Source organism: Rousettus aegyptiacus, unplaced genomic scaffold, assembly GCF_014176215.1.
Source record: "Rousettus aegyptiacus isolate mRouAeg1 unplaced genomic scaffold, mRouAeg1.p scaffold_m13_p_11, whole genome shotgun sequence".
Taxonomy (NCBI): domain Eukaryota; kingdom Metazoa; phylum Chordata; class Mammalia; order Chiroptera; family Pteropodidae; genus Rousettus; species Rousettus aegyptiacus.
The window spans coordinates 3,522,918-3,532,655 of NW_023416286.1; the positions used below are offsets into that span (position 1 = coordinate 3,522,918).

General features: G+C 55.0%; 1 long non-coding RNA gene across 1 annotated transcript; it reads right to left on the reverse strand.

The window, feature by feature from the left end:
- Positions 1 to 6,693: 6,693 nt before the first annotated feature.
- LOC107514311 lies at positions 6,694 to 8,912 on the reverse strand. Its single transcript, XR_001597741.2, has 3 exons — positions 8,681 to 8,912; positions 8,201 to 8,393; positions 6,694 to 6,775 (listed from the first exon to the last, which is right to left on the reverse strand). It is a non-coding gene; the product is annotated as an uncharacterized LOC107514311 (long non-coding RNA).
- Between the last annotated feature and the right edge of the window lie 826 nt (positions 8,913 to 9,738).

Here is a 9,738-nt window from a genome sequence, read left to right on the forward strand (position 1 = left end):
GCAAACGGCAGATAAAATATATCCAATATTGTAAATAATCATTACATGTTTATCGACTACGTTTAAACAGCCACACATGATACTTTGCAGTATTTTGGATACCTATCAACAACTTTTTACCTTAATATACATAAAATGAGCTTATCAGGGACCAAGAAGTTCAGATACAGATTTTAACCTAGATTGAAAACTGCCAATAGACTCATGTCCACCACTTTTAAGAAAAACTCCAATCGGATCATTTAAAGGCAATACTGAATACGAATGAAACCATCATGTCACATAATTCCTCAGTTAGAGCCTCTCATTTTCTTACATTATTTAAGAGAAATTGCATACACAGTATAACAGACTGAACAAGAGATACCCTGTGGAAACTCCTTCACAGCCAAAAATCGAATTCGGAGCCTGCCTTCTCGAAGCCTGGGCCCGGTCAGGGTATTCTACGACTAGCTCTCAAACTGCTGAAAAGCATCCTTTCCATACGTCTATCTTGGATATGGATTTTTAAAATTAGCAAGTTCAAAAGAGCTATTTATAGGCTTATCAACTTATGGTGTCCACTATTTGTCTTTCTACATTTAAAATGGAATTTGCGTATTTATCTGTCATCTGACAAGTATTTATTAAACGCCTGCCATGTGCAGGCACCAGTCTAGGTGCCAGAGTCACAGCGGCAAACAAAACCTCAATAATACACAGTAATGTGTAAAGTTTTGCTTGCTGGGAAGCATTCAGATACAGAAGCGTGTAGAACGAAATCGAGGTGGTCTTCACAAGGGCCAGAACATGTCGTTCTCCCCCTGAAATGACTACTCTTTACAGTTTAGTGTGTGTTCTCCCAGACCTTTTCTGTGTTTACAGAAAATACCTTATAAGTAGGATTTTAAAAACAGCTTTATTAAGATATAACGCACATACCGTGTGTGTATGTATATGTACCATAAAATTCACTCGTGTAAAGGGTACAATTCAATGATCTTTAGTATATTTGCAGGTATAGACTAATCTAGGTAAGTGGAGTTTAAAATATAAGTATGTGTAATATTACTAATATATAAGTATATGTAAAATTACATATAAAATTTATTTAAGATTCACTTATCTAGATTGCGGTGATGTATAGATATGTGTGTGCGTATAACTTTCATTTTTTGGTTAGTATGAGACCTTGAAGGCGTTCTCTTATTGTTGGCATGGATTTGTGATTACTTCGCACAGAGACTGGAATGCATCTCCCTCATCAGATTCCTCAGAAAAAGGACGCTAAAAGCCAGTGATTAGATAGGACCGATTACAGTAATCTGCGATTTCAACGCACGAAGTTAGTTGTGGTACAAAAAATCTCAAGAGTCCAAAAATGGACCAGTAAAAGAATTACAGAAGACATTTTCAAACACACGAAAAATGAGCACATTTGCATATCTTGAATTAATAACATTAACTGCTAATATTTGACCTTTACTGTGTGCAAGACACGGTCCTAAAAGCTTAACAGAGTAACTCTCTGAGTCCTCGCAATGGCCCCGTGAAGAATTTACGGTTATCATATCCATTTTACAGACGTGGGGACTAAGGCACAAGAGGTCCACCACATTAATGAGCCAAAAAGAGGCAGAGTTGGGCTTCAAATCCAAGCAGACTGGCTTCAGCATCCACTTAACTGATTCAGTGGGAGGTGGGCTGAGGCAGAGGAGTGTTTAGGATGAGAATGGAGATAAAGTAGGTGAAGGGTTTAGCACAGTGGCTAGCTCCTAGCGAGCACTAAATCAATCAGTCGCTCAATCCGATCATTACATGCTGTCTTATATCTTCTGGGAAGAACATCCCTCTACTACTAGAAAAGTAAGGTTTCTGTTGCCAGCCTGAGGGGTTGGTTAACTAGCTGTCTTCGTTCGGGGCTGGTGCCGTTCAGCAGGGTAACTGATCTATCATGCTTTCTTTGGGGCCCTACGAGGTGCTAAGCGCAGGAGGTGCAGAGGTAAAGAATGGAGAGACCGGTAAAGTTTCGAGGCATCGAGGACAGCTTCCAGGAAAGAAACATTGAGACACACAGGGAGATAGGCAGAGGCGGCCTTCCAGTAATCTTATAAACCCTTTAAGAAATTTGGGTTTAATCCTGAAGAAAATGCAGAGCCACTGAGAAGGTAGAATGGAATGGCTGGAGGCTCTACTCAGAAAGCTGACCCCACCCCACAGTGGATGCAATGCCCCACCTGGAACACCCCACCTGGAACACCCCCCACCTGGAACGGCCCCCACCTGGAACAGCCCCCACCTGGAACGGCCCCCACCTGGAACACCCCCACCTGGAACAGCCCCCCCCTGGAACACCCCCACCTGGAACAGCCCCCCCCCCCCGGAACACCCCCCACCTGGAACAGTCCCCACCTGGAACACCCCCACCTGGAACGGCCCCCACCTGGAACGGCCCTCACCTGGAACACCCCCCACCTGGAACAGCCCCCACCTGGAACACCCCCACCTGGAACAGCCCCCACCTGGAACACCCCCCACCTGGAACAGCCCCCACCTGGAACACCCCCACCTGGAACAGCCCCCCCCCCGGAACACCCCCCACCTGGAACACCCCCACCTGGAACAGCCCCCACCTGGAACGGCCCCCACCTGGAACAGCCCCCACCTGGAACACCCCCACCTGGAACAGCACCCCCCCCCCCGGAACACCCCCCACCTGGAACACCCCCACCTGGAACACCCCCACCTGGAACACCCCCCACCCGAAACACCGCAGCTCTTACTAGTCAGCTCCTTATCTTCTGACTCACGAAGTTACTTCTCTTCAAGATTCTCAATCACAATGTGGTCTCAACCGAAAATAATCTTTTCTATCTGAAATTTGTTTTTGTGTAACTTCCTATTGTTAAGCATCTTATCAGTGATAGAGACACAATGCAGGCTACTTCCTAAAACATCAGAGACCTGGGGGAAAAGCTGGACAACAAAGAGTTATTTCATTTGGAGCTGCCTGAGGGGGCGATTTACAGAAACAAGCCCCTCCCTGTCACAGCGAAGTCCTGTCTGGGGTGGAAGGCGAGCTCAGGCGGCCACTGCCTCAGGACAAGATTTCAAGTTCGTCGCGGAGAGAACAGAGGGGCCCTCTCGCAGGCACGCTCAGAAGGAAGGAAGTTGTAGGGTGATTCTGATTAAAACCAAGGAGAGGAAGTGCCGGGCGACACCGGCCAAGGCCGGAGCTGGCGGAGGGAGGCAGGGGGCGACCTGAACGGGGCCCGCGCTCGTCAGTTCCTGCCTGCTTTGCTGCTGGTGAGGGATGTACGTTTATTCATCTCGACTGGCAAGAACGAAGCAGTATTGTAAAGTCACAGTATTCTTCATATTCCAACTGTTATTTTTCACCTTTTTACGAAGGGACATCGCAGACATGCCAAAGCAGAGAGAGGCGCGTGAGGAAATGCCGCGTCCCCACCGTCCGGCTCCGACGCAAGGCCCGCCCCGCCCTCGCCCACGCCTCTGCCTGCCGGCTGCGGGGTCGTCGCGCCCGCCAGCACCTCAGTGAGCCCCACCACTCTGGAGTCGAGCTCGCCTCTCTGATCCTCCCTTCCCTTCACTCGCTCCCACCCTCCCCGGGAAGTAACCCGAGGTCAACGAGAAGACAGCCTGGAGGAGACGAGAAAACCGCCTCCGTAGAAATACCGAACCGGCTGAAAGGGAGAGAGGGAAAGCCATCGGAACCAGGAGGAGGCGAGGAGGCGCGGAGCCCCAACCTCGTCCCAGGTGGGAGCACCTGGGGCCTGCGACAGCAGGGGTGGGGCCTCCAGGGGTGGGGGGCGGGGCAGGGCAGGGCGGCTCTGAGAGGAAGAACTTAAGAGGTCTGGGTGTGGCGCTAAGGACGTGCAATTATTTGATTGACCTGAAGCACAACCCCCTCTTTCGACCTGTCTGAGCTCATGTCCACCTTTACTTCTTTTCCTCCGCCCCCACGCGCGGACGCACCCCTCTTTGCTCCCGTCCCCCTTCTCCCCTCTGCCCCGCCTCCTCGGAGCTCTGCTCCAGGGGTCGCTCAGACCCCTCCCCCCTCCTCCGCGGGCTCCGGGCTCGGGCCTGTGGCCAAGTGTCCCCCACGGCCCTCGCATCACTCCTCCGGCCGGGGAGGCCGAGAGCAGGGCCCCGTCTTGCCTTCCCCGCCTCTCATGCTGCTCCCCAGAAGGTGCTCAAAAACGTTTGTTGTGAAACAATGAAGGCACGAAGAGGGACGAGCCCACCCGGCTTACCCGGTCCACCTAGCGGCCCGGAGGGCAGGCGCGCTCCCTCTCCACCTCGCTCAAGGTGAGCCCCAGGCCTCCAGGGGTCCTGCGCCTAAGTACCTCTCCTGCCGCTGGCTAACAAGGGCGGCTCCGCTACAAAGCCAACTTCTCCAAGCCCCCACCCAGGGCCCTCGGGTACGCAAGCCCCCTACCCAGGGCCCTCGGGTACGCTGCCCTCCCTTGCCTGGGGTCCCGACTCTTAACCTGACTGGCTTCCTACTTCAGTCAGTTAATGACTCGGTGTCCCGGCCTGCGAGACGCGCGCCCTGGCCCTCCCCCCGTGCAGTCTTCCCCACTAGGCTGGAGGTTCTCAGGAGCGAGGACTCACTCTTCATCCACAGACAGAGGCCGGGATATGTGTTTGACGGATGGCTGAATGACGGGAGGGAGCAGCTGACTCCTGTGGTTTCTGTCAGTGTAGAAACACAGAGACACAGACTATCCACAGTGATGTCTCTGGTCTGAGGACGACCAGCATCGTGCTTGGAATTTCTGAGGCCTCACGAGTGAAAATGTCAGGCAATGACCCCACCTTGCTTTGGCGGTAATAGAGTCAGCAAATTTCTAGAACACGGCGACCCATCTTCCTTCCCCGTTTAACAGCAGCTACCTGCAAGGCACATGTACCTGTTCACCGGTCACCAGTTAATAAAAGCCAGAAAATGCGATGGGCTGACTGGGTGGGCGCTGAGCCATCGCACTGCACAAAAAAAAGAGCAGAAATGTGTTCCTTAAGATTCCCAGTCAGGTTCCGATCTGTGGAGTTAGTTACAGTAACATCATCCAAAAAAAAAAAAAAAAATACAGATTAATCGAAGAAAGTTGTTTTTAAACCACCATCTTATGAAGTTGAAAATGACGAAAAAAGCAGACCTCAAAAAAAAACCTTTGTCACCCCCGGTCTCATCCTCGCCCTTGATCAAAACAGGGCTTCTAAATTTGGCATCGTCCAAGTTCGCGTGGAATGTTTTTCTGAAGGTTCGCCGGCTTTCCCCGGGCCTTTCATTTTGACGGTCAGGGGCTTTCCTGATCATCGCTTGAATTCTTCTCTCAAATTTTTCTAAATTTCCCCTCCCTTCACTTTTCAATGGTCAGACTATCTGAACATGTTTTTTGTTTTGTTTTTTTCCTGTTAATCACTCATCGCTCGTGCTGTTAGAAATCACGCTGCACAGCAGCACGGCCAGCTCACGCTCATTCCCATCAAATGGAAGGTACATTCATGAATCAGTCTGATCGTCTTCATTTCCGCTCAAAGCCCAGATATCAAGCCCTGTTCTTGTTTAGTTCTTGAGGCCACTGAGATAATAGAGTAACATTACTGCAAAATTTTGGTCTTCTCTGAGGCATCGGCTAAGCCGTAGGGTCACAGAAGATGCCGATGCTGCCACGACGACATCCCAGGCACGATATTTTCCGTTTATATCATGCTTGGCTGTTTTCCAGATCCGCTCCCCGTTCGTTCGATCTGAGATAATCCTGCGATGTAGATATTGCTGTCTTCATTTCTCAGAGACAGAAACTGAATCTCAGGACGGTTAAGTGACCCACGATCTCCCCGGGTCACCTAACTCGCTCTCAGTCTGAATTCTCACTGAGAGGCCAGTCATTTCCAAACCTGTTCTGTATCCTGGACCTCCGCCCTGCGGAAGCCAGACCCTTCTGTGAAACTCTCCCCTGGCCGGCTTCACCTGGGCGTCCCGGGGGCGGCTGGTGATCGGAAGGACGGTGGCCTCAGGGGCTCTGCGGCTGTTTCCTGTCGCAGGCTGGGGCGTGTGTGACCTACTGGATCACCCCCGCCAGAAACTGGAGCCCTGGTACCACCGTGCACCCTCAAGAAGTGTTTGCCACGTGAGCAATTTCAAGAGCGGGCGAGCGGGCTGGGCGGGTGGCGCCCAGCACCGCCCTCGCCCTCACTGGGGAGACCCATCGTCGTGGTAACATCCTGCTGTTCCCACATGGTAAATCTCTCTCGCATCCGCTTCCCCCTGTGTAATCTCCCCTGCCTCCCTCGCTGGATTGTGTCAAGGCTAAAATGAGATTAATCCACATGAAAGCGGTTAGCAAAGAATAAACCTCTGGGGCTGGGGGGGGGGGGGAGGAAGGATAAGCCTCTCTGGGCTCCGTGACTCGACGTCCCGGCCCCCGTCTGCCTGTTCGCCTCTCTCCCAGCTTCGATTGCTCCCGTCCTCCGACGGCACGCCTTCCCCGTGGCTCCCGGGGGCCCTCGCTCGGTCGGCCCGTGGGCGCTGCCCAGCTCCGGCCCCGCCTGGCGGCTGCTTCTGGTCACATTGCACAGGGACCTCCGGCTCCTCCTCGTGCAAGCGGGGTGCCTGCCGCCCCGCTGCGGGGGCCCGTGGTGCCTCGCGTGGCCTCGGGCACGGAGTCCGCGCTCAGCAAACGCTCACCGGCGCAGGGGCCCGGACGGGCTCCCCTCGGGACTCTGCTCCTCACTCCGCTCACGGCGGGGACATCTCCTCCGGGGGCATCTGGGAGGGAAATGGCCCAGATCAGCCGACAGGCGGCACTTTACCAAGTTATGCGCACGGGGCGACCCACGCGTGCCGGGCTGGCCGCCGTCGTCGCTGGGGACCGAGTCTCACACACGCGCACCGGGAACACTGCGCCCCCGGGGGGCCCGGCCGAAGCTCGCTCTCCCCCAGCCGCCGAAGCCCCGGCCGCCACGTCGTGCTTTTGCCTTGGAAACGATTCGCCACGGCGTCTCCTCTCCACACTTCGTCACCGTCCTTGTCCTGACCCTGCGCTGCCCACCTGCCTCCACTGCCTCGGCGTCTCGACGGGACCCTGGGCCTGCGGGGGCTCCCCGCTCTGATGCGGCTGACCCCCAGGCCCAGACCACTTACCCCGAAAGCGCGGGCCGTGAGCCGCCCGCTGGCCCGAGTGCCAGCACAGGGCACACACTCCCCGGCCGGCCTGCGAGGACTCTGACATCTGCGCCCCCCGGGGGTCTGACACGGCCCTCAATGCCCGAGCTGCTGGCCACGGCCGCGACGCGCCCGGGCGAAGCCTGCTCTGCGGAAGACGCACCGACGAGCTGGGGACAAACCGAAGCTCCGACCGGAACCCGTTCCGGGGAAGCGGGGTTCAAGAGGGATTGCGGTTTGGCAAGTCAAAGCCAGCGGGGACAGTGTGAGTAAAGGGGGGCCTCGGGGGCAGGCTGCGGGCGACGCCCCGTTAGGTCGACCCGAAGTCCGTCCAGGTCTGCTGGGAGGGACAGCGGGAGTCGGGCTGCGACGCCAGTGAGCCTTGGGGGGCCCGGCCATCCCTCGCCGGGGCACGATCCCGGAGCAGCGTGGTCGCCCGGGCCCCCCGCACCGCCCCGGCTGATCGCTGGCTGCCTTCCTGTGCGTGAGCCAGTCCCGGTGAGTCTGGCCAAGGAGAGGCCACCCCTGAGAAGGGGAGCCACTTCCGCTCCAGCACCGACACTTGAAGTCCTGGGCCGGGGCGTCGGCACCCCCGCGAAGTAACCCCCAGCAAGGCCCGGTGCGGGTGCTGTGCCCTCCCGGGCCCAGCCCCGCGGCCACTGCTGAGGGCACCCCGGTGACCCGCGCGGCACTGGCCCCGGAGCCATGCGGGCGCCCCGGAGAGCGGCCCCCGCTTCTGCTGCCGCCTCGTCTCTCACCCCGCCCCCCCGGCACCCCGGCACCCAGGGTCCGGTCCCACAGAGCCTGCAGGGTGCACGCGCGGTTGTCACCTAACTCGGTCACGCGGCCTCCTCCCTTGTCTGGAACTTCTCCGCGTCCATCCCAAGCCTCCCATTGCCCTGGAGAACTCGTCCTCCTTCAGATCTAGCTCAAGGTCGCCTCCTCCGAGAAGCCCTCGGGGACCCGCCGAAGCAGGCTGGAGCATCCCCTGTTCCCTAGGCCACTGTATAGGGTCCCCGTGCTCTGTACCTTCAGGGCGGTGTTTTGATCCCGCTCTCTCACTGTGACGTCCTGGACACAGGAACCGGATGTTTCTTCGGTATTAACGGCACCTCGCGAAGTGCCTGGCTTGGCGTAATGACCCAAGAAGGTTTGTTACCCCGAAGACCGACAAGGAGCCCATGGGCTTGGCCAGCTTTCTCCTCGAAACTCGTTTCCTCGACTGCAAAGTGAGAATATCTGTGAGATCTTCGTAAAGATCAAATGAGATAATTCAAGGAAACGGTACTTAAAACTCAATAAGTGCTAGCCACTGCTCTGAGCACCCCTCCCTCAGGCCCCAGCACAACGAAGACAACTCTGACTTTTCTAACCAGCCGACTCCACTGCGGTCACCCTCCTACGGACCGCGGCAGCCCTGTCTGTAGTAGTGTTCTGAATTCACGTCTGTCTATAGCCATCTGTCTGCTGACTGATGGGTAAACTCTGGAGAACTGGGGTGTGTCTTACATTTGGTGGTGGGCAAAAGTCTAGGATGGCCCCTCATGGCCTCTGTCCTTCTCCAGTGTCCTCCCCCTTTCGTTGTGGGTGGAATGTGACATTAATCCCGTGGTTATGTTAAATGGCACGGTTGACTTTAAGAAAGGAAGATGCCCGAATGCGCCCGATCCCGTCTGATCTCGGAAGCTAAGCACGGTCGGGCCTGGTTAATACTTGAATGGGAGACCACCTAGGAAGACCAGGTGCTGTAGGCATAAACAATAAAAAATAAGGGATTGTAAGCTGACAAGTTCCTTGCAATCTGTGAGGTCAACCAAGGGTTGCCTTGCCTAAAAAAAATAAAAAATCAATTAAAAAAATAATAAAAGAAAAAGAAAGGAAGATGAGCTAGGTGGGCCTGACCTAATCACATTAAATCAGGGGTCCCCAAGCCCTGGGCCATGGACCGGTACCGTCCGTGGCCTGTTAGGCACCGGGCTTCACCTGTATCTGCAGCCGCTCCCCAGCGCCAGCATCACCGCCTCAGCTCCGCATCAGATCCTCATAGGAGCACCAGTCCCTGGTGCCAGGAAGGTTGGGGACCACTGCGTTAAATCATTTAAAAACAGAGTTCTGTGGCCAGAGGCAGAAGAGGAAGTCAGAGATTTGAAGTGTGAGAAAGACTGACATGCCCTTGCTGGCTTCAGGTGGAGGGGCCAGTGGAAAGGACCCGAAAGCCGCCCTGGGGACCGCAGAGGAGCACCCGACTGACGGCCAGCAAGGAAAAGGAGACCGCGGTTGGCAGGTCGTGAGGATCTGAATTCTGCCGACGACCTGCATGCCTGGAAGTACGTTTTTCCCAGAACCTCCAGGTAAGAGCTCGGTTTGGCCGGCACCTGGATGTCAGCCTCCCGGCAGCTGGAGCAGAGACTGTGCCTCCCAGACTTGGACCCTGCAGCACTGTGAGCTGTTTGTTATGTGGGAGTTTTCAGAAAAGTTTATGATAATTTCTATGATAATTTTTGTTATGCAGCAATAAAAACACAAATACTTCCTAATGTCTTAAGTACCGTCTTAAACATTACTTA